Here is a 26,668-nt window from a genome sequence, read left to right as displayed (position 1 = left end):
TCTCCAAGTCTCTTGATAAAAATGGTACCTTACTTGTGTAGGAGGGCCAAGAGACCTTGACACAAAAGGCCCTAAAGTGCTACGTGGAGAGCTCAGTAGTAAAGGTAGCTGCGGAATATGGGCCATGCTCGGCCGCCACCCAAGGCAACTAATCAATCACAGTCATTTTATTAAACTAAACAACCAGAGAATTCTAGGATGGCGTGCCTGGCATGAATCTCGCAAGCTTTTCTTACCCACAAAGCCCTTCAAGTCTGAAACTTTGACTTAAATCATACATGTTCCTTACATTTCTGTGATAGAAATTTCTAGAACCCGCAGGAATCCTCACAATTCCTACGACCCAGCATTGACACCCTGTTGCCGATACAAACGCAGCATCACTTGTGGCTGGGCCTTGTGCCCGCAACAGGAACGGATTAAACTGAGGTCAGTGGGAGTCTCCTCATAGAAATGAGAGGACAATGTGTTTTTTAGTCAAAATTTGAGGTTTGCAAGCGATTCTGGGTAAAAATAAAACCTGATGAGAGACACGCAAGTCATGCCACACCGGAAAATGTGATGATCCATGTTCAGTTTTGGACCGTTTCCTGTCAAGGGTACTAGGCCTACCCAAACAAGTGAGGTACCATTTATATTGGGAGTCTTGGGAAAATGCTGGGTGGAAGAATGTTTGTGGCTCCCAGCAGATTCCAGAACTTTCCATCACAGAAATGTGAGGAACATTTGATTTTCACTCAGAATTTGAGGTTTGCAAGGGACTCTGGGTAATAAAACCTGGTGAGAGCCACATGATTCAACCCACCCTGGATTCCCCTGGATGTCTATTTCTAAAGCAATTACAGGTGCCGGCTGAGTAGGGTTCAAAATCCACAGCTTCCCACATTGAATAAAAAGTGTCAGTTTTTAGTGGAAAAATGTGACACATCCATGTTGTGTTTTGGTCCATTTCCTGCTGCAGGCACCAGGCCTACCCACACCAGTGAGGTACAATTTTCATCAGGAGAAACTTGGGAGCATAGAATAGTAGAACATTTGCTAATACCAATTGGATTTCACTGCATTTGTGCCGTCTAAATGTAAGCCAGTGTGTAAGAAAGAACACATTTTCAAAAATACCCTCTTAATCATATGCAAGCATGGGTAACCACAAATTCAGAGATGTACAAATAACTATTGCTCCAAAACTTCATATCTAGTGCTCATTTCCTTGATACACATTTTTCACTCTACACATTTCACCTTGTGAATTGGTCTATAGTCAGTACACAATGAAAAACCACAGGACGATGCAGCGCAGATGTAGGTTCTGGGCACCTTGGGTTCTTGGAGAACCTACAAACTACATATAACCACAGAAACAGAAGGGCCTAGCAGACGTAATGGTATACTGTTTTTGTAAATCGGCCATTGTGAGAAAAAATTTAGATGAAAACGATGTCACAAATTGCAGTTTTTTGCTACTCATTTTCAATATTTCTGTATTTAACAGTTCATTTCTTTGAGAAAACCTTGATGCCTCTACACATATGACATCATGCTGAATTCGGAATGTTGGGTCCTTCTCAGAAATCTATAGCCTTCCTGGCTCACCCATGGAATTCGCCCTGGTTTCCATCACAAACTGGAAGTAGGCTGAGAGTAAAAAAGTAGGACTAATGGGCTACCTCTTTGTTCAAGGACAAACACTGCCACATAGAAACAATCCTGGGTTTAATTAAGATGGGAAAAGGTTCTTACATTTTAGCACTCCTATTTGCTAGCACGATTTTTTGCTATTTTTAAAGCCTGCATTAAACAAATAAGCGTCTATCTGTATAGCAACAAACGCACAGGGTAATAACCATCTTTTGAATAGAGATAGTCAAAGGTTCCTATATGTGTCCAACTCACTAACATGATGCACTGCCATTTCCAAAGTCTCAATAAAGGAGTTAAGGATTTATGTTTATAGTAACAAATTCCCAGAGAATTATTAATACTAATGAGCCTTCCATTGCGTTTGCAGAAACTTTATTCATGAAAAAAGTGGTCTAGATACAGGGAGGTCTCAGAAAAAGTTTTGCGGTATGTACAATTGTTAGAAGACATAAGCTAGAAACATTGGATGCGCCCCAGCAATTTACCAGTAAGACAAATACAATTTTTGATTTTCACTTAGTTGCTGATGATTCATTAGCTATTTCAGGAGCTATATGTTTGTATTAATATTAGCTTTTTATCTCTGTCTATTTAGCTGTGATGTGCAATATTGAAGCTAATTTAATACGGTGGCCATCTCACGTAAAGCACTTAATGTGACTTTGACCTTTACCCAACAGGTATGTGACATTATGGAAGAAAAATGAGTTGTTCCCACTTAAATATATTAATATACCTGTATACATTGATACAAGCGGTGACTTTTTTATGTCTTTGATAGGGTGTTTTATTCTACAACACTGGGAACCAGCAACAGTGCAAATCATTAAGCAGAGTTGTTGCTTTTTAAACTACATATTGATTACTCATCTCCAAGCAAAGACTATAGGTATGCTTCTTTGTTCTTTGGGATTACTTTCATGAATTTATACCAGCTAGGTTTATCTGAAACGAATGCCACAGATCTATTCGGACCTTGATCGCTCATAATGCATAATGATTGGCGAATGAAACCATTTTCTATGGAATTTTTGTGTTGTATGTACTGTAAAATAATTTTTATGTACTGTAAGAACATCTTTTTGATATTTAGAGATTTGGAAGACTTTCTCCTTTTTAATGAATAGACAAATCTGGTTTTAAAAGTAATAGTGTTTGTATTAGAAATTGTACTTACATGTACGTCGATATATTGTAGAGACTGTAAATATTTCAAATATTTTCTTTATATAGAAAACCGTCCTGAAGGTGTTACATCGATAAAATCACCGAAATGCTGCATTGACCTTTCTGGTTTTTCTGTATATTAAATGTATTTTGTTTTTAAATTGTGGAGGCTAATCCCTCTTTCTTATATAGAATAAAACTGATGTTTTTTAAGTAATTCTTGTTTCCCTTTGAATTGTTTAAATTTGCGTGGGCTCTACAGACGTACTTGTATTTGTATTGCTGTACAATTATATAAGTGTTAATAATTACATTGTGTGTCTAGTGAAGGGACTGTTGTTGTTTTGTAATATCTCATCCTGTCCCAAGTGGATCTCAAGGGTATCTCCTCTCGTTTTTGTGATTATAATTACAGCTTGTTAGCTGGGGAGCTTTCTTGTACGATCCTCCAGTGGACTGGATGCTCCTTATAATTGAAACCGCTCATGAAGTCATCATTATAGAAAGAGCAGAAATAGAGGCTCTAGAACTTAAAATGAAAGAGAGTGACACTTTGGAAGAAGCCAAAAAGAAATTATAGGAAATCCAGGCCGACATATTGAGCTATAGGGAATACATGGTTAACGAAAAATCTAATAAATTAGGAAAAGACATTCTCCAGTATAATTTGGAATCTGTCTATCCCTACCTCCAAAAAGATTACTATGAGAAACCCCAAGAGGATAATCAGAATACACTTTGTCATGATTGAGTGATTTCTGCTGGTCCTCACAAGAGCCGTCACTCCTGCTTCTACTCTGAGAGCATTGAATGCTTGCTGATTGGCCACCATGCTTCATTTGGCAGCTGAACAGTCTGTTCAGTTTTCACAAAACAAACTCCCAAAGTGGCAGTTATTATTTTGTAAAACCAAGAACCAATGACCCGGACACCCTGAGAGTTTTCTTCGTTATGCTTCTTTTCTTTCTTTTTGGGCCCACCAGTCTTTTACTGGCAGTCACAAAGAGAAAAAAGTACATCAGACCATATACTCAAAGCAGGGTGGATGTTCCAATATATTTACATCAACAGCCCCATGTCTATTGGGCTGTCAATGTAAGGTTTTCAGCAGCAGAACCAGCAAGGGTCAAACCAGCTGAAACATGATAGAGCAGGTGAACCATCATATTGGCACACAGGGTACTCCACCATGTTAGAGGCAGCGCACCCTGTCAGCCAAACTATATATTGGGCCTTAAGATCTCTTCCTCTCCTGATGAGATCTCTACGTGTGAGAAGCTGTAGTTCACCAGGGATGTGGAGTTCATTCCTCCAATGCATTGATAGAACAAAGAACAGTCCACCAATTTTTTTATTAAGTGCCACACTTGTTTACATGAAAACTGAGTTCCTCAGAAGAAAGGTTTGTATACAGGCCAAATTGGGTCCACACCGTGTCTGTTCAAGTACAATGGAACTCAAGATTTGGACATTCTATTACAACAGCTTTACTATGAGTCACTGGCAAGTATAGATCACCTGTTCCCATAGGGTCTGTTGAAAAAAGTATGATTGTTTTTAAGTAAATGGCATAGGAATTTCTCGAGAGAAACCTCACCAATGAAATCGGCACCTGTTAGATTTGGGAAATGGATCCTATATCCACTGATGTGTAAGGGCATGGATTACAGGTGCGCCTTGCTAGATTTCAGCAGTAGGCTATGGGTGCTACAATGGGTGCATCTGTCATCTACTTCCATTAGCGCTGTTAATATGTTGCTGTGGAACCTTGCTGTTTTGGGCCAAAATATAATTACTATCTTAATTACTGCCGATTATGACAGAAAGCTCTTGTGTTTGTCACCTTTTAGCTTGCAATAAAGAGTGCCGGGCTTTGTTTAAGGATCTGATTTAGACTCTTGATATGGTGGAGTTAAAGCCTTTTTGATTCTTAATCAGAGAAATGTTTGGAACTACAGAGTCAAACCCATTAGCACATTTGAAAGAATTATAAGACCTGATGTAGCAAAGGGTCTTACCAGTTCTGTGTCCATAAGAGCCATGGTTAGGTATCTAGAACTATAAGGTCGGTTACCTTGGGCAGGGTGACTTAAGGGCAGTTAGGCAATCTTTTAATGACATGTTCCTGCTGCCCTTGGAGACTCAGGAACATAATTGCCTATGACATTAACAGTTAACATGACTGTGTATCCGAAGTTACTTTAAAACGGCAATATCATATTGGAGCTAATCCCCGAGTCAGGCAATTGCAGTACCTGCTTGAAATAATGTGTTAATTTAGAGTCTGATACCTCATAATTCCTTACAGTCTTCTTTTGGTGATGAGTGGAGCATGTATTTGGTGAGCACTAGTGGGCAGTACTGCACAGTTCTTAGAGTACACCAGTCATGGGAAGAGGCAGAAGTCACAGTCCAGTTTTAGCCCGTTTGCTTTGAGAAGGAATTGAGCAGTAAATGATTAATAGGCCTCATGTATTTAGGGTATCTGTGCTTTTCAGCCTCCCATATGTAGTAAGGACAATTATGGTGAAAAAAGTTGAAGTTGTACCATTGCCATACACCAATATATTATTGTGACCTTCCCCAATCAAAGAGGGCATTGGTGTAAGTGTGGATTACTTGTAATGAAATTGCTAAGGAGTGCTTTTATATACGCTGAGTGCTGCCGCAACAAATGATGGACAGAATGCTGAATTAATCAAAAAGCATTCACCTCCAGTCAAGAGATCTGGATTACATCCATTGTTCCTTTGCTCACTACTTAGGGCAAGGGGGGACCCAGGGAGAGCCAGGCGCGAGCTGGTCTTTCCCTGGGTGCATTCGCGCAAGGGATCTGGGAGCAGGTGGGGTTGATTAGGGGAAGGTATAAAGGGAAGGCGGGCGGTTAATTAAGGAACTGCGTAGCGAGGCAGGGGAAGGGAGGTTTCCTTTTTTGCTGCTCCTTTGGCGTCGCGTACCTTATGGGGACCATGGAGGAAGCGGCGGAGGTCCGTCGGGCTGTCCAGACCCTGTGTGCGGCGGGACGTGAGGACCTGTTACGGCCGGGGGTTCCGGCGGAGGCGTGGGTAGGGTTGGCCCGCCCCCCGCCTCGCAAGGCTTCAAGGGGAGTGTCGCGGGCGGTGTCTGCGTGTCAGTCACCCGGCCCGGAAGTATCGCAGGAGGAAGACGGAGACGCTGCCATGCCGGCGGTGCAGCTCTTGCCGGTCCTGCCCCCCGCAGTGTTGGAGTTCCCGCCGGTTGACCCGGGCGCCCACCAGCAGGTATGTGTTCTACCTTTGCAATGTGCTGGCTTGCGTGGGGCGCCCGGGGGGGGGGGGGGGGAGGGGGCGCTCCGCGGGACGGGCGAAGCAGCGTTTTGGCGGGGCCCCACCGGGGAAGGCTAGGATGCCTTCGGTGGGGCCGGGTACTCGCCGGGGGAGGAGTCTCGTCCTTAGGAGCCTCCCCCGGGTTACTGATCAGGCCGAGGTGCCCGGGGGACCTTCCAACCCGGTTTCTGGCGGTATTGAGGGGGCCCCTCCTTGCTTGTGGGTGAACGGCCGCTGCTCCCTTCTGTCCCCTGCGCCTGCTGAGTTGGGGCTGGCCCAACCCCCCCCTGCCTGGTGCTGGGGTTGTGGGTTGCCCTGTTGTGGGGGTCTCCTCTGCTGTTCCCTCGGATTGTGCACCCCCTCGGGGGACTTCCGACGCCCACGGGGCTGTACTGCTCACTGACTCCCACCCCCCGCCAGCCCCTCGGACACATGGGTCCCCGTTCCCCGGTTTTGCTGACTCCTGTCCTGACCTCCAGCTGTCTCAGGTGTATGGTGGGATGGATTCGGGCGGTTTGGGGGTGGCCATTGCTCCCAGCCAGGTTCTTTACCCTGTTTCGCGTGAGATGCCCACTGCTCCGCATGTTCGCTCGGCCCCCGGTTTTGCTGGTGCCCCCGGTTTTGCGTCGGTGGACGGTTCTTTGGCGCAGGCTTTACTTGGCTCTTTGGGGAGTGGCAGGTTTGCAGGTTCTTCGCAATCTGGCTTGAGCGGCCGCAGTTTTCATGTCGCGTCTACAGCTGGGCGGCTGTTGGCCGGTTCGGCGGGCTCGGGAACTGTCCCTACGGCTGTTTCCGGTAGCAGGATTACGGGAGAGTCATCTGGAGCGGATCTCTCTTCTGCAGCGTTGCGCGCGCGGAGCTTTCATGACGTTGACTGGCAGTTTTATGATGGGGGACTTGGTGATGGGGCGCTGCCAAGTGGCAGTGCAGAGTTTTCATTTTCTGGGGATGTTTCACATGTAACTGTACAAGATGATGAATTGGAAGAAGGGGACTTGCGGGACAAGGAAGTTGGGCTTTTGGCAGCACGGGCCCAGAGGGGTGGGACGGAGCTCCCCTCTGTTTCTCGTATTTTGCAGGAGTCATGTGCGGGCCATGCAGCGGTACGGGAGTCAGCAAGGAATCGACCGTCTCGAGGGGCTCCTGTTGAAGTTCAGCAGAATTCGGCACCATTGCCAAGAGGTAAGGATAGTTGGTGGGCCGTGTGGCAACCAAGGGAGAGTCTCCCGGTGAAGCGTACCAGATCAATAGGTACAGGGGATGGGGTTGTTACTGAGCGAGTCGCTCTGGCACCGAGGCTTGAGCGGCCGGTGCATCTGAATGTCAACCAAGGGAGAGTCTCCCGGTGAAGCGTACCTGATCAATAGGTACAGGGGATGGGGGTTGTTCCTGAGCGAGTCGCTCTGGCACCGAGGCTTGAGCGGCCGGTGCATCTGAATGTCAGCAAAGGGAGAGTCTCCCGGTGAAGCGTACCTGATCAATAGGTACAGGGGATGGGGGTTGTTCCTGAGCGAGTCGCTCTGGCACCGAGGCTTGAGCGGCCGGTGCATCTGCATGTTTCTGATGTACAAGTTACGGGGGAAGTTTTTAAGGAGGGGGATGGGGTGGCAGTTCCCCAGAAAGTTTCGGAGGATAGTATCCTGCCAAAGAAGTTGCCTTATTCTGGAGTGGGGATGCCTTTGGGGTCTCCTTTGTCTGAGAAAACCAAAACTCGCATATGGACTGGTGAATATGTGGATGTTTTTCGGCTTCTCCGTAGAGATATACAAGTTAAGGAGGGGTCGAAGGAGGAGGAGTTGGAGTTGGCTCGGAGGCCTAGAGTTCCGAGGTCTATTGCGAATTGGACTTCGGCCTTTCTAATTTATGCCAGCGTGTATAGTCCGCGTTATCCGGATAAGGCAGTGGACATGTTTGAATATGCGGACGTCCTCCGTAAGGCCCATGGTTATTTTGGGGGGTTTTGCATGGTTGTCGTACGACGAGGAGTTCCGGGCTCGATGAGTGTGTTCCCAGGGCGTTTCCTGGGGTGAGGCCTCGGGTGGGCAGGTGGTCTGACAATCTGAAGTCTGCGAAGGAGTGTCCTCAGGTGGTATGCTTCCGTGGATGACGCCTTGTGGCTTGTTCGCACGGCGGGATTTGGGGCTTTGCTGGCAAAGAGTGACATTCAGTCAGCTTTCCGGCTCCTGCCCATTCACCCCTGGGATTTTGGTCTCTTAGGCATGCATTTTGGTGGCTGTTTTTATGTCGATCAAGTGTTCCCTATGGGCTGCTCGATTTCCTGTTCCCTATTTGAGACCTTCAGTACATTTTTGCAGTGGCGATTCACTTTTATCAGCGGCCATGCTCTGGTCTGCCATTACCTTGATGACTTTCTTTTCATTGGTGAGGGTCATTCTGGGCAGTGTCAGTCGGCTTTGTCAACTTTTCAAGATATGCCTTCGGAATTGGGCGTCACTTTGGCGCCGGATACAACTGAAGGCCCGTGTACCTCCCTGACTTTCTTAGGGTTTGAAATTGATACTACAGTTATGATGGCGCGGCTGCCTGCTGCTAAAGTGCAAGAGATGTCTGATTTCCTCAGGTGGGTTTTGGGTGAGCGCAAAGTAGAACTGCGTAACGTCCAGAAGCTTTTGGGGTACCTCAATTTTGCTTGTCGGGTTGTACGGGCAGGTCGGACTTTTTGTCGACGTCTGGGCCTCTCGATGTCCGGCGCCAGCCTGCCCCATCATCGGGTGCGCATTACAACTGCTGTCAGTGCTGATTTGACTATCTGGTTGAGTTTCCTGCAAGATTTCAATGGCGTGTCCTTGTTTTTTGCGGATGAGGACATGGTGTGGCAGGTGCAGCTTTTCACGGATGCATCGGGAGCGCACGGCTTCGGCCTCTTTTGGGAGGGTCGTTGGTGCGCGGCAGGCTGGCCACAACGTTGGAAAGATCAGGGTCGCAGTATTGCGTTTCTGGACCTCTTCCCGTTGTTGGTTGCTCTGTTTATCTGGGGACAGGAATTTCGAAATCGCTCTGTATTGTTCCATGTGGACAACATGGCAGTTGTGGACTTGGTTAATAGACAGAGGGCCCGCGATTTGCGGGTATTACGGCTACTGCGGGCCTTCATGTTGAGGTGTCTACAGCTGAATATTGTCTTTAAGGCTAGGCATGTTCCTGGGGCCTCTAATTGCATTGCTGATTCTTTATCTCGCTTTCAGTGGTCCGACTTCCGCAAATTGGCTCCTGGGGCGGACCTGGAACCGACGGCGATCCCACAGTACGTATGGGACTTGGGGATTGAGGGTACATCAGTTGGTTGAACATTCAGTGGCTGCCTCTACACGGCGGAGCTATTTGAAGGCCTGGCAGGAGTTTTTACAGTTTGGTGAGGAGCTGGGGGGTACGGTTCAGGCTGGTTTATCTGAGGAACGAGTCTTATTGCAGTTTGTTTTGCATTTAGCGGACAGAGGCCTATCCCACACGACCATTTCTGGCAAGTTAGCTGGGGTGTCTTTTTATGGTCAGCTTTGGTGGGGGAGGGATCCTGTTGGGGGGGTGTTGGTTCGTAAGGTTCTTAAGGGGTTGGGTAGGCTATAAGCCGGTGGGCAAAAGTTGCGGCAGCCTGTGACCTTTGATTTACTTCAGCTGCTGGTATCGCAGTTGGCTGTGTGCTGCTATGACGCTTTTGAGTGCCACACGTTTCGTTTGTGTTTGTTTGGTTATTCTTTGGTGCATTCCGGCATCTGAATTGCTGGGTTTGAGGGGTAGGGTGGGTATGACCAGTAGCGTGGTGGTGGTGGAGCATGTCAGGGTGCGTTTGTGGTTACGGATGTCCAAAACTGATCAGATGGGGAGGGGTAGGTGGGTGTTTCTGAGTAGGAGTGGAGTGCCTGCTTGCTGCCCTGTGGGGGAATGGGAGGTTTTTGTGTCCTCTCCACATTTTGCTCCGGGGGCAATTTTTTTTTTTTGTCATGGTGATGGAAGCCCCATTCTTGTTTCTCCGTTGTTGGCGGTCCTCCGCACGGTGTTGTTGGGCCTGGGGAGGGATCCTTCCCAGTTCGGCACTCATTCATTCGGGATTGGGGCGGCGACAGAGGCCGCCAGGCTGGGGTGGGATTGGTCCCAGATTCGTCGCATTGGGCGTTGGCGCTCAAGATGTTGTGAGAAATGTGTATGAAAGTAGTCCTCCTTTGTTTTGCCTAACATTTCTTTTTCTCCTAGGTCCTTGGCCCTCAGTCGCTGGATGCAAACGGAGGGTGTGGATCCTGGGGCACTCTTTTGTTAAAGGGCCGCTGTGGCCGCTGCACGTCAGCTTTGTGGGAGATCTCTTGGTTTAAGTAGCCTGACGCATGAAGTCTCCTGGCATGGCACAGGGGGCATGCGCTGGGGCGGTCTCTTTCCCGCCTTGGCTTCTCTAATTTCAAAAGGTTTGGGGGGCCCTCCGGATCTCCTGGTGTTGCATCTTGGGGAAAGCGACTTAGTTTCTCTCTCTGGTTTGACTCTGTTAAAATTAATGCAACAAGTCCTAGAAGCCGTCAAGACCGCATGGGTGAGCGCCATGGTGATATGGACTGAGTTTGTTCCTCGATTAAACTGGAATGGGGCAAGGAAATATTCAGCTGTGGAGCAGGCAAGACGCAAAGTGAATAGAGCAATGAGACTGTTTTGTGATCATTTATGTATATACAATTTGGCTCATCACCATTTGAAAGTTTCAGAGACTCATTTATTTTGTGAGGATGGGGTCCTTCTGTCTACTTTAGGGATTTCTTTTATCTTCTGGAGCTTAGAGACTTGATTGCTAAAGTGCTACAGGTGCAGTTATGGTGTACTCCTTCTATTTCTCCTTTGGGTGGGGCAGGAAAACGCTAAAGGTTTTCCTGGGTGGCGGATTTGTTAGTGGGGTGGGCAGCCTGGAGCGGGTTGGCCATCCTGAAGGGTAGCTAGTTGGGTAATCCTGGGGGTATTAGGCAAGAGTTAGTTTCGGGTTTCTGTTAGGTAGGGATTTTTAGGCATACTGTGTAGATTGAAATGTCATTAAATAAATAAATAATGAATGTGTTCAGGAAATGTATTATGCACCTGTCTTAAATTAAAGTGGCCTTTCTTGCTCCTTGAAGAAGTGTGGACAGTGATTTCTTGCGCGAGGGGGGACCCAGGGAGAGCCAGGCGCGAGCTGGTCTTTCCCTGGGTGCGTTCGCGCAAGGGATCTGGGAGCAGGTGGGGTTGATTAGGGGAAGGTATAAAGGGAAGGCGGGCGGTTAATTAAGGAACTGCGTAGCGAGGCAGGGGAAGGGAGGTTTCCTTTTTTGCCCCACCCACCCTCCCTGTATTCCTTTAGTTAGGTTTTTTCTTTGCGGTGCTCTAGGCGCTGCTCTGGTCTTCTGGCTTTGCCACTCTTAAGGCAGGTGTGTCTGTGATTGTAGTAGGCGGATTTGTTAGTGGGGTGGGCAGCCTGGAGCGGGTTGGCCATCCTGAAGGGTAGCTAGTTGGGTAATCCTGGGGGTATTAGGCAAGAGTTAGTTTCGGGTTTCTGTTAGGTAGGGATTTTTAGGCATACTGTGTAGATTGAAATGTCATTAAATAAATAAATAATGAATGTGTTCAGGAAATGTATTATGCACCTGTCTTAAATTAAAGTGGCCTTTCTTGCTCCTTGAAGAAGTGTGGACAGTGATTTCTTGCGCGATAAGTGCTGCGGCATCAAATGATGGACAGAATGCTGAATGAATTATGCATTATGCATTATGACTGCAGTTCACAGAATTTGAGTGGAAAGTAAAGAAATATTTCACTGCACTTGAATAATGGTTTGGAGGCCAAATCACACAAATCTCATAGAAATAGTTCATCTACTGTAAGTGCTTATGGTGATAAGCCTAACCTGCTCCTGGTACCCAACTATAATACAAACAAAACATATTTGAAAGAATGTTGTATTAACAAAGTTATAACTAAACAAATGTTCGCCAGTTCTGAAAAAGTACCACTTAAGAGCAGCAGTGTGTCTCAAAATGATGACGCCCCCCACCCCCCAGCAAACTGTAAAAAGAGGCCCCTGAGTTGCCCATATATCATTCAATGGCATTGGACTGAATGAAAGGATTCCTGAAAGGTTGGAGGGCCTGTAAAAGATTGTTGGGTGTCCCTGCAGTGCAAAGCCAGCTCTTTCTCCCTTCCACTTTTGGTGAATGCTTATTCTTCTGAGAACTCTTGATCCTATAAGCCTACAGTACTCTTTGATCCTCTTGGCCTATCTATCCCAAATAGTACAAAATGGTCTAATTGAGGCGCTGCAGTTTATTCTGCCAAATTTGGTTGAAAAGTGCCAATTAAATAGTTCTCCTAGGATAGTCCTTGAGATAGAATCTTCACTCTAAAATCTCCACAAATAACCTTTGAATTTTTGCATGCTCCAGTTTCTCTATCTTTTGACTTTTTTCCCATTTTCAAAGTGGACCCAAAATAACCAAAATAAGCGCTTGATTCTCAGAAGCTCGTCATATACTAAGCATATATTGTCGCTAGTTGGAATTCACATGGTATAGATACCCATCTGATACATCATCCACTGCCCTCAAACGCATTAGAACCACTTACTACATCTCCATCTTCAAAGCTGTTAGGATTGGGGTCTATTATACGGTATGGCTTTCCGGCCTTACTGTGTAATACACCCACAAAACACTCTTGGGCCCAATCATGCTCATTTGTAAAACTTTTAGCTCAACTCAGGGTAGCTGTGGTTACGAGCAGCAAGGCTTTAACAAAGGAACTGGTGCAATACATTTAGAAGCACCAAACAATGAAAGAAGAAAGTCACACAACACAAAAGAAACCCTACATCAATTTATAGAGATAGCTTATATTTACATGAAAATGTAGATACCAAGATGAGCATAATCCACTGGAGGATTCAGTAGATATAGCTTTTTAAGTAAAATTTAAATCTCAGCTTTTTAGGGCAAAGCGCAATAAAAGCATTGGAAATTGTAAAGTTTTGAAAAGTTTGAAAGAGTTGTGTTTGGCTACTCCACCCCAGACTGGGTGACCAATTCTGATAGGGAGATGCTCAGGGGGGGAGTCAGTAAGGAGTAATTGGACAGTTAACAGGTAACTAAATCAGTCTCAAGTCCAGTTCCTTACTTAACATCAAGATTGCCATGGACTTCAATGTAGTGGACTTGATGCTGGGGATGCAGGATGCTGAGGATTCTGAACGATGCTCTGGGTGTGCGAATGATGGGGGCCTTCCAGAGGTTATTCCTCAGTCCACGAGGAAGGTGGGATGACTTTGCCCACAGGGGTGGAAGTCCCCTTAAATCCTCTTTGAGCCAGAAGAAGCCCAGCAGCGTCCGGGCTACCGATTTCCATTCACAGCAGCATCAGCGGTATACTTTGGTACGGCTAGTGTCAGTCTTTGGTGACCAATCTACACTCTGACAACTCTCCAAGTCCAATCCGAAGCAGAGTTGTTATTGGCCCCACCCCAGGGGCGCTTCCTTTCGAGTGACTATTAACTGGCCAGGACAGGTGACTTCAGCATTTGTGGCCCTGGTGCTGGAACAGGGAGTCAGCTGGCTGATCCTTGGAGTCACAACTTTGCTCTCGGGCTCAGGACCAACTTTTCCTCAAGCCAGGCACCAAAGGCACTGTTCTCTCTTTGCTAGCCCTGAGAGGAGCTAGTCCAGTCCAGCAGTTGGTCCAGCCTCTCTTGTGAGGTCCAGGGGTCAGCAGGGCAGTCTTACTTTTTTCTTCTCTCCAGTCCAGATGTGATCTGAGTTTCAGGGTGCCACGGGTGTCCCAATTCATGTCCAGAAAGTGCTCTTGGGGGATGATGGGTTTACTAGCCAAAGAGCTACCAGGTTCCCTCCTGCCCTATGACAAGTTCTGACTATGGGTGCTTTCTAGAGTGCACTATTTTGGCCATCCTTAAGTGGTCTGAACCCTCCCTTGGATTTTAGGAGCATGGTAACCCACTCTAGAGGTGTGGTTACCTGCCGGCTACATGACCATAGAAAAATCGGTTTGGCAACTGGTTTCCTCTCTCTGTTCCCGCCGCCAGCCCATCGACTTGAACAAAGGGGCAGCCCTACCTCATGTGCGATCACCATTTGCCCAACAAAGACAGCTTCCCCTTTGAAGCTCGCCTTTGGGCCTACACCCTGTTTGGATTACTGCAAGGGCGAAATATCATAACTCCCCCTGTGTCAGGTCTCTATTGTTCCTGATCCTGGTAGTTTTTACACTACTCCCCAGGAGGGCATAATGCATCCTGGAGGCCAGCAACCTTGAAAGGCCGCAGGATAAAATGGACAACAGAGTAAAAGCGTCATTAAATTTGACTTGAGCATCAAGTTGGGTTTAATTAATGCCACATTTATTTTTGTTCTAGGGCCTATTTTCTGTTTCAGTCCAACCGTGTGTGTGTGTGTGTGTGTGAGACCCAAAGTGAGCTAAGAAATAATGTAGAGGTACTGCTGACAATAGTGTTTCATAATTAGAAATAATGTTTTTATTTATTTTCGTTTACCTTTGAAGTCAATATGCCATGCCAATTTGCAGTACAACAGAGAACTTTATATTTTCCTGCTCATAAATAATGACTATGTTTTCTGCTTAAAAAGGAAGATCCTAGTCAATCACATTCATGGTCAGCACCTCTGTAGTGGAATTTTTATTTTCTCTTGTTAAGATTCACACTTTACACTGGGGAGGGAGACTCCATGACCTAGGCGAGTGATTTGCAATCAAACATTGTGATCTTGCTTTAAGAGTATTATTTAAGTTCTTGTAGAACAGTCTGGGTAGCACTGCATAATAATTAAATCGCGATTTTCTCATGTTTACATGAAGTGTAGGATAGTTAACTTATACGGATACTCAATTTTTGTATAATTTAGATAAAATGTCCTTATCAGTGTTTATCTTTAACAAAGACGCTGGGTTATCCTGTTGAAGCCTCTTTCTTCGAAAGTCCTTTCCGCCCTTGAAAGATTGTTTGCAGAGGATTTCCTCATCTGGCATTTACAAAGGCAGTTTTGCATCCTGACCCACTTCCGTTTACCTCAAGCATCACTGGAGGATGGTCCTTAGTGCACATGTCATCAAAGGTAACGTATGGAGGTTTGATTGGTGCAGTGACTGACCAGGAAACCTGTATTTTTATAGCTGATACGAGTGATGAATGAATGGAAGCATGAATAGATTATGAGATCCCGTTCTGAGGCTCATGGGGCAATCAGGAGCTGGTGGCCCTTAATCATGGGTGTTACGGTTGGTTCTTATGCTTGGTTGCCACTGATGCTCCGGGGTTCATCCTATTATGGCTCTGCAAACTGAACCAAGTGCAACCCCTTCTACATTTGACTGTGAGGGTGAGAAATCACAGGCTTCTCAGAGAGGTAGTGTGGGGTGCTCAATCTCAGCACATCAATGCACAGACACAACAACTTCAATGTCCAGCCCTTGGTTGTCTATTGAGAAAATAAAGTATTTCAATCATACAATTGCAGTAAATGCTACACAATCCAATTTGATATAGTTAGTGATAGTTAATGTTCGTAAGAAGTCTTCATGATCACTAATCCCTTCACTAATCCCTCTCAGTGGTCCTACAGCTTCAGGGAGCTCGCCTTCTTCTCTCACAGTCATTTTCAGGTCTTAACCCTTCGGCCTGTAGGGTAGGTACTAATAACTCCTCTTGTATCTCCTCATGGCTGTTTCTTCAGTAGTTGCCACAGCATGTTTGCTAGGTGGCATGAGAAGGCAGATACTTTCCACATCCATCTGCGTGCCTCCCCAACTTCCATATTTGAATTTTTAGAGCAAGCACTTATTGCATCTGTCTCAGATGGTTGCAGCAAGGTGCCTCACCTGGGCCGGTGACAGTCCCAGCCTGGGCTTGGCTAACAATGGACCCAACAGTTGCCATCCTGATTAAACGAGCTGCAGTTGTAGCCCCTGCCTGGACCTATCATTATAATTGTCAACATCCTGTGATTCTGGGCAAATCACTTAATCTCCCTGTGCCTAACAAAAAATGAATGTAAAGTACTCTGATACCCGATATCTTCGGGTCTAGTTTGCGCTATGTAAACTCTTTTTTAAAAAAAAGTATTTGTAGTAGCCCCTATCTGGGCCTATGATCGTCATGGCAGCTGCAGCTCCAAACTTGGACTATGATGATAACTGGAACTAAATGGGATGGTTTGAATCCCACCTTTATTCATAACGCCTAGACAGGAATTGTGAAACCACTGTCTCAAACGGCAGGACTGGTTTTGAGTAGTTCTTCTTGTAGGAGTCCTTCTCAGACTACAGTCCAAGCACAGCCTTTATGTAGAGTGATGTTTCTCACAGCAGGTAGTACTGTGGCTTTCCCCAACCTGGAGCATCCACAAATGAGGCACAATGGGTTGTGAGGATTCTGCACATGCCTGTCCTCAGCCATACTGAAAGAGTAATCAGGGGGAGACCCCAGGCTAGACCTTACCTAGAAAGTGCATCACCTCATCCAAGTGAAGCTGCACTCCCACTCCTCATCCCTACCATCAAGCAAATCGCATGGCTCATGAAAAGTACTCAGCAGCTCCTTCTTAACAAAAGCCCTGTTTCTATTGTCTTCACTTCAGTGACGTGTTCTCCTTTCTCCAGCAGCAAGAATGCAGGCACTACATTTCCACCGTCTTGGAGACCAGTCCTCATCCACCATCATAGCTATGCTAGCCCGGGGACTCCCAAAATAGAAAGATAACCAATGGCCTCATTACTCAGGCTCACTTTCACACACAGATTATCACCACACATGTGTTACAAGTATTACAAATGAGCACACACCTCACATATACACAAGATGCCAGACCAAGCGTATACAAGCACAAAAGCGTATAGGCATACGTATCATAGTGGGACTTTGTTCAAGTGGTCCAGTAGGTCCAAGTGAAAAAGATACAAAAAAATCTAGTCACTCTACTGCTCTTCTCCAAAAGTACAGAATGGTTTCCTCACCACTTTATGTGCTATACCCAGGAGAGGGACAGGTACGTAATCCATTGCCCATAAGAAAGGCATACTTGGTGCGCCGCCCCCACCCCAGAGATAATAGGACGAGAGCAGGATCTGAAATTGTCAGAGACAGGCCTAGGACACCCAACATACACTTAGATTAGCCTGATGCCAGGGCTAAAATAAATGTTAGGTGACCATGTGCACGTGCAGCTGAGCACTCAGGGCAGGGAACATGCCTGTATATAATGCAAAGGAAATTCCAGTCTCAACATCGATGACTGCAGGAAATTGCCCCTGGAGATATCAGGAAACACAGGGTGGGTGCATGCACAAAGGTTACCATATGACTTTTCAGTCAAGTTATTTATTTTTTCAACCATCGTAATGTAGAACATAGCCCAGTTTCTGCAATTGAAGAGGACCAGAACCAATCTCCCAGAATGTAACATAATGTTGTTGATGTCAAGAAATAATCTGCTAGTTTTATCACAGAGTCACATATTAGCTGAAATGTTAAATTCACAGAAGGGTTGCTGGCAGGTTCTACCTTTAACTAAAGTGTCTTCAATAGCAGTATTACATTGTATTCATTGCCCGTTCAGGAAGACCTCACCTAACACAGCTAACATAGACCTGCCAATATGAGCTCTCGTATTGAGTATTATTTCACCAAAATATACTCTTTTAAAACATCTTGATTTATTTAATTAATGTATTTATTTATCATGCTTAGTTAATTAAAACTATTACATGTTCGAAAGACATTTAAAACAATACCAGCAATCATACAATCAATTTAAACTGAACCTGACAAAGTATTAAAGCAGCACAATATCAGGATCCTTAAGGACGTGGGTCTTTGTACCAATTCAAGTAATAAAGTGCCTATCGTGCTTGCAATCATCATGCATTGAGGATCCTGTCATACTGCTGCTATAATACCTACAGATGAGCCTACACTCTTATATACTGATACTCAACTGAAGTTGAGTTACCAAAGTTTATAGAATTCATGTTAAGAATGGTATTTAGCTAATTGATTATGAAACTGGGCAATCTTGAGAAGCTCATTTTCTTTGTCTCTGGTGGTATAAAAGGTGCTAGGCATTGGATTTCAGCTCGAATTCTACTTAAAAGTGTTTGAAGTGCTATGATGTGCTGACCATCTGTTAATAAGAGTGTTTAGCAATTGATCATGAAACTGGACAGTCTTAAGAAAAGAAAATACATTAAAAAATACAGTGTCTTTGGTTCTAATTGTATAAAAGTGCTGAACGTTGAATTTAAATTCTAATCCTACAAAAAAATATTTGAAGATCCAAGATGTGTTGATGATCTAAGTTACTTGGTCATTAAAGTGCCATTGTGCGTCCATAATTTTAACTGTTCCAAGGATTAGTTTAACATGTAGTGGCAGGTATTTCAACAGTTTACAATTAATCTGTGGTCGGAAGGAGCAAGACTCATCATGATAGCCATCTGACAAGTTTGAACCCCCGTTCGTTAAAAAAGGATTTCAACAGGAAAGTGCATGACTTCTTTATAGCCAGATATATGCAGACCCGGTGCATAATATCATCCTTTCGGGCACCAAATAACCTGTATGAATTAGAACCTTTACACTTCCATGCTGGTTGGTCAGCCAAAGATGGCTGGACCCCAAGCCTGATGGCCAACAATTTCCTCTTTAGATGCGTTGGGTATGTCAAACTAAAATGTGCTGCTGGTTTTAAAATGTTATAGGATTGTATTGTCATTCAGATATAGGAACGAACGGTAAATGTGTACTTCACACTCAGTGGGTTACATTGTTTTGTCCATATTTGTTACCGTGTTTTGAGTCTGATATCTCCTCCCTATGGTTTGCTGCGTAAGCCTGAATTCCATTCAGACTTGTGCAGTAGAAGCACTCATCGTAAGACCAAACACTCGCTTGTAAACATTTGTTTGCAATTTATCCAAGATTGGTGCATCTTTACTGTGCATGACACTACTTGCATAAGCCACCATTGGGAGTAATTTGATAGAAATGACAGACAATAGTGGCTTGAAAGAGGGACCAATTAACTTCTTAGCGAGAGCACAGAAGGAGTATGGGCCTCATTACGATGGCCGAGGGACCGCCACTGACACCCTGTTGATAGCAGTCCCTCCACCAATCTCAATGCAGTTTTCTCTTAACCATATTATGATGGAGGGGGTAAGCAGACTGTCACGGTCCAGATTGGTGAATAAAATCCGACCGGCCGTCGGACCAACTGTGAATCCCTGCATTGTGGCGGTGCCTGCCAGGCACCGCTGTAGGGATTATGATATCCCTTTCCCCCGGTCGGTCTGCGGCGGTCAACCCACTGCAAAACGGCTGGCAGAAATGGATTTGGGGCTCATAACAGCACCCCTTAATCCCAGGGACAGGGACATGCACCTTGGGGTACCTAAGGTGCCCCCCTACAAATCCCTGTACCATTTAGCAGGCACTGCATGGTGCCTGCCACGTAGTGCAGGGATATGTCTGCACTCTATTGTTTGTATTACGGCGGGGGCTGCTGGCCACATCCCCACCACAATACAAAATATAGCTAATGCGACCACCACAGTGGCTGTTGCATCATCATTCGGATTGTGGTTAGACCGCCTCATAAGCGGACGGTCCCAAATCTGATACGATGGCGGATAGACTGAAATTTGTCCGCCATCATAATTACCCCCTAAGTCAGCGCTTTCCTTCTCTTTACCATGTACTCTTTGTGCACCACGAAACTCAGTCAATTGTTGATGTAGAACCCCAGATATTTATAATTGGTCCCAACTTCTAAATGCACATCACCTAAGTTGATTTTAAGGCCGGGCCAGGACCCTTCCAAATAGACATTGTTTTCGTCTTTGTCATATTTATTTCTAATTTGTTGGTTGTGGAAAATTCTGTTCATTCTGCAATTGATTTCCTTAAACCCACCTTTGTGTGAATGATCATAGTAATGGAGGTGTGAGTTGACCTGAAAAGGCCTGGGGGATAGGTTGGTCATGAAAATGTTGAAAAAGTGGGAGCAAGGACACAGCCGTGTTTAATTCCAATAGCTGTAGGTATTCTTCTAGACAGTCTCGACCCATCTTCCAGCTTGATTTGGATCCAGGTGTTTGTATACAAATGCTCAATGGTTGGCAAAGTTTTGTTGTGAAGGCCCCACTGACTTAGTTTTCTCAATAGCAGAGCTCTATCTACGCGATCAAATGCAGCTTTAAAATCTATGAAACATAGATGTAATTACTTCTTTAAGCACTTAAATTTTTCACCAATTGTTGCTACCACTATCATGTTAATTGTGGTGTCTTGGCATTTCCGAAACCCTGTTTGGTTTAGGGGAACCAGATTGTTGGCATTAGACCACTCAACTAGGTCCTCCAGAACAAATGTAGTGTAGTACTTAGCTTTTGAGTCAATAAGCACGATTAACCTATGATATGCTGGGTTGGATCAGTCCCCATTTTGAAGATCAGGTTTATTATAGACCCTCTGCAGCTACTAGTGATTAAACCAGTTGACTTCACCTCATTATATAGCGCAGTTAGCAGGCTGGCCAAGTGTGGGATCTAATGTATTAATGGCCTGCAGGATGCCATTTGGGCCTGGCACGCCTTCACCGCTTTTGTCACTATTGACGTTGTGCGAAATTGGTTTGCTGGTGCGGATGGCTGGTATGACATCCTACATGTAGATGAGCCAGGTGTTTTACATCTTTAGCTGCAACATTGCTAATTTACTCTTCCTCTGGAATACATTTTAGTTTAGAAAAGGTAATCGTAAAATGTGCTACCCAATCCGTTTCGTGGACACAAGCTATTTTTTAGTCTTGATTCCCTCCCAATCCTGTTAACAATTGCCCAAAAGGCTCTAGTGTTAGTTTGTTTAGAGTTAAAAAGGATTTTTGTCCAGAACTCATCGGATTTTGATTTCCGCTCTACCCAAAGTTGTTTTTTTATATTGCTCCTTCAGATTTTTTATATTCTCCCATGTGGAAGTTGTAGCGCAAGATTTTCTGACCTTCCAAATTGCTCGTCTCAGTTAACTACCCTTACGCCCAGATGTTCCAGGGCAGAGACCAGATCTTTCCCAATGCGGTTAGTCCCCTTTCAAGGACGGCTGGCCTGTGGGAGGACAGCCCAGATATCATTTCAGGCTGCCGGGTGCTCATCTTCATCCGGTGTACCTATCAAATTGGTGTTGAAGTCTCCAGTCACCAGTATCTCCCAGGTGGGATTCGTGAATCTTTTTTCTGTTAACTCATTGATTAATTTCTTGAATAATTCCGTCTTTCTTTGTGCATCGGTATGCGCATAGATATGAAATAACATTACTGGAGGTAACACGACCATAAGGGAAGCAGTGCTTAATTACCTGTAGAGCTGGGATCGAGATGGGTAGTTGTTTTGATATGACACTTAATGCGGTTGACATGTACACTGCAAATCCCCTACTAGGCCTCCTAGAATGACATTTTTTATTGGCGTCAACATGGTACAACACATAAATGGCAAATTAAATTGGAATGTTCAGCCCGGTTTCTTGCATAGCTATAATTTTGTATGTTCCCCAATTTACTGGTATTGCGCCATCAGTGAGTTTGGCCTTTGCTCCGGCGATGTTCCAGGAAATAATCCTCAGGGAACTATCCTTTATAATGTTTGTTGCTTGATTTGAACGTCATTCCTTCCTTGAGGACTTTATTGCAGACGCTAGCCAGCAACAAAGGTCTCGAGTCTCATCTATTGCTGGGTTCTTCGATTGGGAGACTATTCCAATTGCGCCACTGACATTTTGTGGCCAAGGCCACTGCTTTAGGGTCTCGGCTGTTGATTGCTTTACCAGTTGTATAGTTATTCCAGTTGAACCCCAAGCATTTTGTAGAACAGGCTACACAAGGGAGGTACCTCTCCTTTGGACCGGGATTAACAAGGGAGATGGGTAGCTTTGTATAGTAGGTTTAAAAAGAACTATAACCCAATATTAAAACTGTTGGTTTGTGTTGTTAATTTGGAGGGTTATCTCCTCTGATTTCCATGTAGTGAGAAAGACTGTGATCCTAATTAGGCAGAAATCTGTCTTATAGTAGGTCAGTTGACTGAATATGCTGCAGAGTTGGTATCACTGCCAGCAACCTCAGGATATTTCCCTGTTCGAGATGTCCTGCTGGCCTTGCGACACATATTGAGGTGTATAGACAATTTGCTGGATGGCACTGTTTAGATCTCGAGAAAGACTGCTTGAATAAGAAAAATGTAGTGACTGATCCAAACTTGTGTTTTATTGCTTCATTGAGTTATTTACTCTACCTATACTTTGGGTCCTAACTTTTACCATAATCTTATGATTTGCAGGGGGTGGGGTCTCTGCTTGGTGCACCTGCTGCACCATCACTTTGGCGCTACCTTCCGGCAAGGCGTAGGCGAACGGGATGGTACAATCTGGCCGTGTGTTGTTTTCAAAGCATTCAGGTCCATTGGTTCTATACTTTATTGAAGGAGGGGGCAAGGACTATTGCCATCCTTACCATATGCTCTAGGTTCAGGTTTGCGGGCATGGTCCAGTCAGAGTTGGTGGTTTTCATGTGACGACAGGGGTATTTGTTCATTGTGTCATCTTGCTGGCTCTTGCCAGATTGATCAGTGTTTGCTGGCTGGACCACCTGGGCAGTGCTTGACCTGCCCAGGGTTGCTTGTAGTATGTCCAGGGTGACTGAAGAAGTCATTTTTGTCTCTGGGTTTTCAGGTGTCTCAGGTTCGGTGGCTTTTAGCAGAGTCATTGGGGAATTAGTTGCGAAAACATCTTGATGTTTCTGCTTGGCATTAAAGATAGGGTATAAGTTTTTGGTTATTGTACCATTCTTCACGATGTGATGAGAGTCCTTTCATGCCTTCATGGAGTGTTTTTTTCTGTAATTTGGTTTGCGCCAGGGATTTGGTTTTGCATCATTAAATAGTCTTGGACATGGGTAATTCTGGGGATGATAAAGTCCTGTCCTTTGTCTTAACAGATATCATGCAACAGATGTTGAGTGTATTATTGGACTCTATTTTTTGCTGGTTGTGTACTATTAGCTCGTGGTGACAGGTGTCCCCACTAGGGGGTGTCTGGTTGCTGTTGTTGCCTTCTCATGTTCTTCATCTCATTTAGAATGCTAGCTAGAATAGCTGGTAAGGAGCTTTGATTATTGATGTTTAGGCCACACCCACATCCTTCATGTTGGGCTGGGAGAGGTGTTGCCTGTGGGTTAGTAATCCAATGTGTTATCTTTTCAATTTTAGTTTTAATACTAGCAATATGTGTCACCATTATATTCATGAGATCGATCGGGAGGTACAGTTTGTCTGATTGCATGTTAAGTACCGAGATTGAGGTCTATGGGAAGCTTAGTAATGAGGAATGTAAGAATTAAATATTGTCAGCCTTTAACTGTTCATAATTCCCATTAGGCTTTGGAGCTCATGTTTACTTCTCCATTGTTTCTGCCTAGCTGCATACTAGATGGTTCCTGCCTGCCTCGCTGAACTGGTCCTGCTTAAGACCTGGTGAGTCTTATTTTATTATTACATTGGGGTCATTAGAAGAATCCGCCTGATACGACAGGACCAAATGACTCGGAATTTCAATGATTGAAGGAGCTAAGATGTGTTTATCGTTTCAGAAGTGTTAGTTGGTGCTGCTTGTGATAATCAGTCTGATTGTCTTGAGTTCTCTACTAGTTGAGGTGCACATATTTCGTAATTGCTAGATAAGTTAATGGTCTTGACCCCCAGAGCTGGTATACGTTCTGCATTATTCATTATCAGAGTTGAGTTTGAGCCAGGAGTTCTCCTGGTTTTTGTGTGAATTATCAGAATTTTTGCAGATGAGAATTCCATGTGTGGGCAAGTGACTTGGGTTCAATCTTTTGTCCGTCCTATGTGTTGAATGCTGCTATTTCAGGGCATGTGGTGGTACCTGTGCCGATGTTGCATCCTGTAATTTCAGAGGGTATTAGGACTGATCTTTGGCCTGGTCCAAACACTGACTTTTGGCTGTTTGAGGCATGGACCTGCACTTGGATTGTGACCGTATTGCCCCTATGTGGCATACTTGATGTTGGGTTTATAGCATTTGCATCTTCTTTTGCCATAAGGTCTTGATGCTGGTCCATGCCAGTTAGAAATGAGCACAGTTTTTGAGGTGTAAGCGGGTTTGGCAAGCCCTCAATGTGTTCTGTTGAAGAGTAAATAGCTGCAGCTGGATCCTTTAACAACTTAAATTTACCAACACAGATTGACTTTCCAAAAAAAGGCTTGAGGAGGTGATACTAGCGGGCTTAGCGAGCTAAACTGTCCAACAATGGCATTTAATGCATTGGCCGCACCACTAGTTATCTTTGGGGCATTTTTAGTGATTCCCGGTCTTCTACACAGCTTGTTGCTGTCTGACCTCATATTACTTTTGCCTATGAGTAGGCTGCTTGACAGGTTTGACAATGTTTTAGTGAGATTGACATTTTAGTAGCTTTATGAGCTTTTATGGAGTTCAACTTGCAAACCATGCCCTGACTGTTTGTGGGCATTTCTGCGGTCTGCAGATGGTTTCTTAAGGCACTGTATCATAGACTGATTTTCTCCTACTCATTGTCTTTCTAATGTGGGCTTTACTCCCCTTCTTTAATCAGTAGTATAGTTAGCTGTGCTGAGTTATGTGCCACCTCACCCACCTCCAATCGGTTGCCAGAACCATTTACCGAGCATGTAGGGGGGCATGAGCACACACACACTGGCATATTTGCGCAACCCTCTTTGAATCCAGTAGTGGTGCACTCTCCTGGTTGCTGAGTGGTGAGGGAGAAAAGGTAGATTGTGCGCTGCCATACCCAATGTGTAGGGGGACACGAGCATGCAAAGGCAGGGAGAGAGGGTGGGAGTGGTCCCCACCTCCATCGGGAGCAAGCTGCACCGACCTGATGCTGACCGCTTCCACCCCGACGGCAGGAACCACAACTCTATTCTTGACAACTCACCTGTTCACCCCATCACTCTTCATTCAACCAGTTCTAGTTTCTTCAGATTATACGCCTTGCCATATCTGCTGGTGGAGGAGAGAGAGACTTCTCGGTGGCTGGTGAAGGGTGCAGAGTCAGCAGTTTGGTGGGCAACTGGGCCGCAACAGGGAAGAGGGGTGGGCCAAGCTAAAGCTGGGCTGAATGAAGCCAATGTCGAGCTAGGCCACACCACAATGCCTTGCAGCCTCTTCCGCTCCTCCCCTTCCTCAGAGCTGGCGATACCACTCGCAGGGGTTGGGTCTGGTGCACTCAGTCAACACTCCTTCACCGCCTAGCTTCTTTGCTTTCCTTCTTCAAACGGTATGATGCCACGCGCAGTCACAGAAGCGTCACAACACATCAGAATGATCTCACTAAGGCTTTCATTATGTAAAAATGCATGTACAAATTTTATTTTTATTAATTTCCAATCAATATATCCTATGAAAATACAATTGAAAACAACATGAATTACAATCTATGCCCTTCCTCTTTCAGTTTATTTATAAAACACTCACATATTTTAGGTATATATTACATTTATTAGCCATCTGATTCGATCCATATATATTTTAATGTGTGTAATAAGTCACTGTTATATCACTATTGACCATGAGGGGCCTTCCGGCATCGGACGGAAAGCAATTTCCTCCCCGCCACATTACGATGGCGGGGGAATCTGACTGTGACAGTGACGGGCGCAAAGACTGCCTGCCACGCATCTGCCACAGGCAATCATTACGAATGCCTGGCGGAGTGGTCAGCATCAGTAAAATGGTGGCGGTGCCTAGCAGGCACTGTCCGCCAGATTAGGATGCTGGCCGCAGCCGGCCTTTCCGTGGCGGGTAAAGCACCATTGAAAGGCTGGCGGGGATTGGTTTTGGGGGCCCGTTGCGGGCGCTCTTGTGTTGGGGGGAGTTGGTTTTACACTGGGTTACCCTGCACTGAGTGACAGTCACCGAGTGGTGCCTGCCACGTAGTGCAGAGAAAGGCACTACATGCATTTTTACTATTACGGCGGGTGCTGCATCCAGCAGCACCCACCGCAATGGTAAACATGCAAGATGTGACCGCCACGCGCATCGCAATTTCATGTGCGGGACCGCCGCCATACAGGCGCCGGTCCCACTCAACACCTCCATGGCAGGAAGACTCACGTCCGCAGGCGGGGACAAAAACGAGGTGGGCACTCGTAATTAATTAAAATAAGCGGGCTGGCCAGTGCGCGCACGGGTGCGCTCCTATAGATAAATAAGTGATTTTAAATGCAATTTTCTCTGCAAATACTGGACGGATTTACACCATTTAAAGAAAAGCGTAATCTGCGAACCAGTCTCTTCCATTTTACCAAATTTCAAATAATTCCATTCAGCCGTTCGGGCTGTAGCCGTGTCTAAAGGTCCTATGGAAATTTGCTTGGTGAAAACACGTTTTGGGACCCCTTTTTATCTCAGCCCCTACTTGACGAACCCCCCTCAAACTTTCAGGGAAGGAGCGGAGCGT

Source organism: Lissotriton helveticus, chromosome 10, assembly GCF_964261635.1.
Source record: "Lissotriton helveticus chromosome 10, aLisHel1.1, whole genome shotgun sequence".
In the NCBI taxonomy this organism is placed as follows: Eukaryota; Metazoa; Chordata; class Amphibia; order Caudata; family Salamandridae; genus Lissotriton; species Lissotriton helveticus.
The sequence above is the reverse complement of the archived record's forward strand: the minus strand, read 5'-3'. Positions refer to the sequence as shown.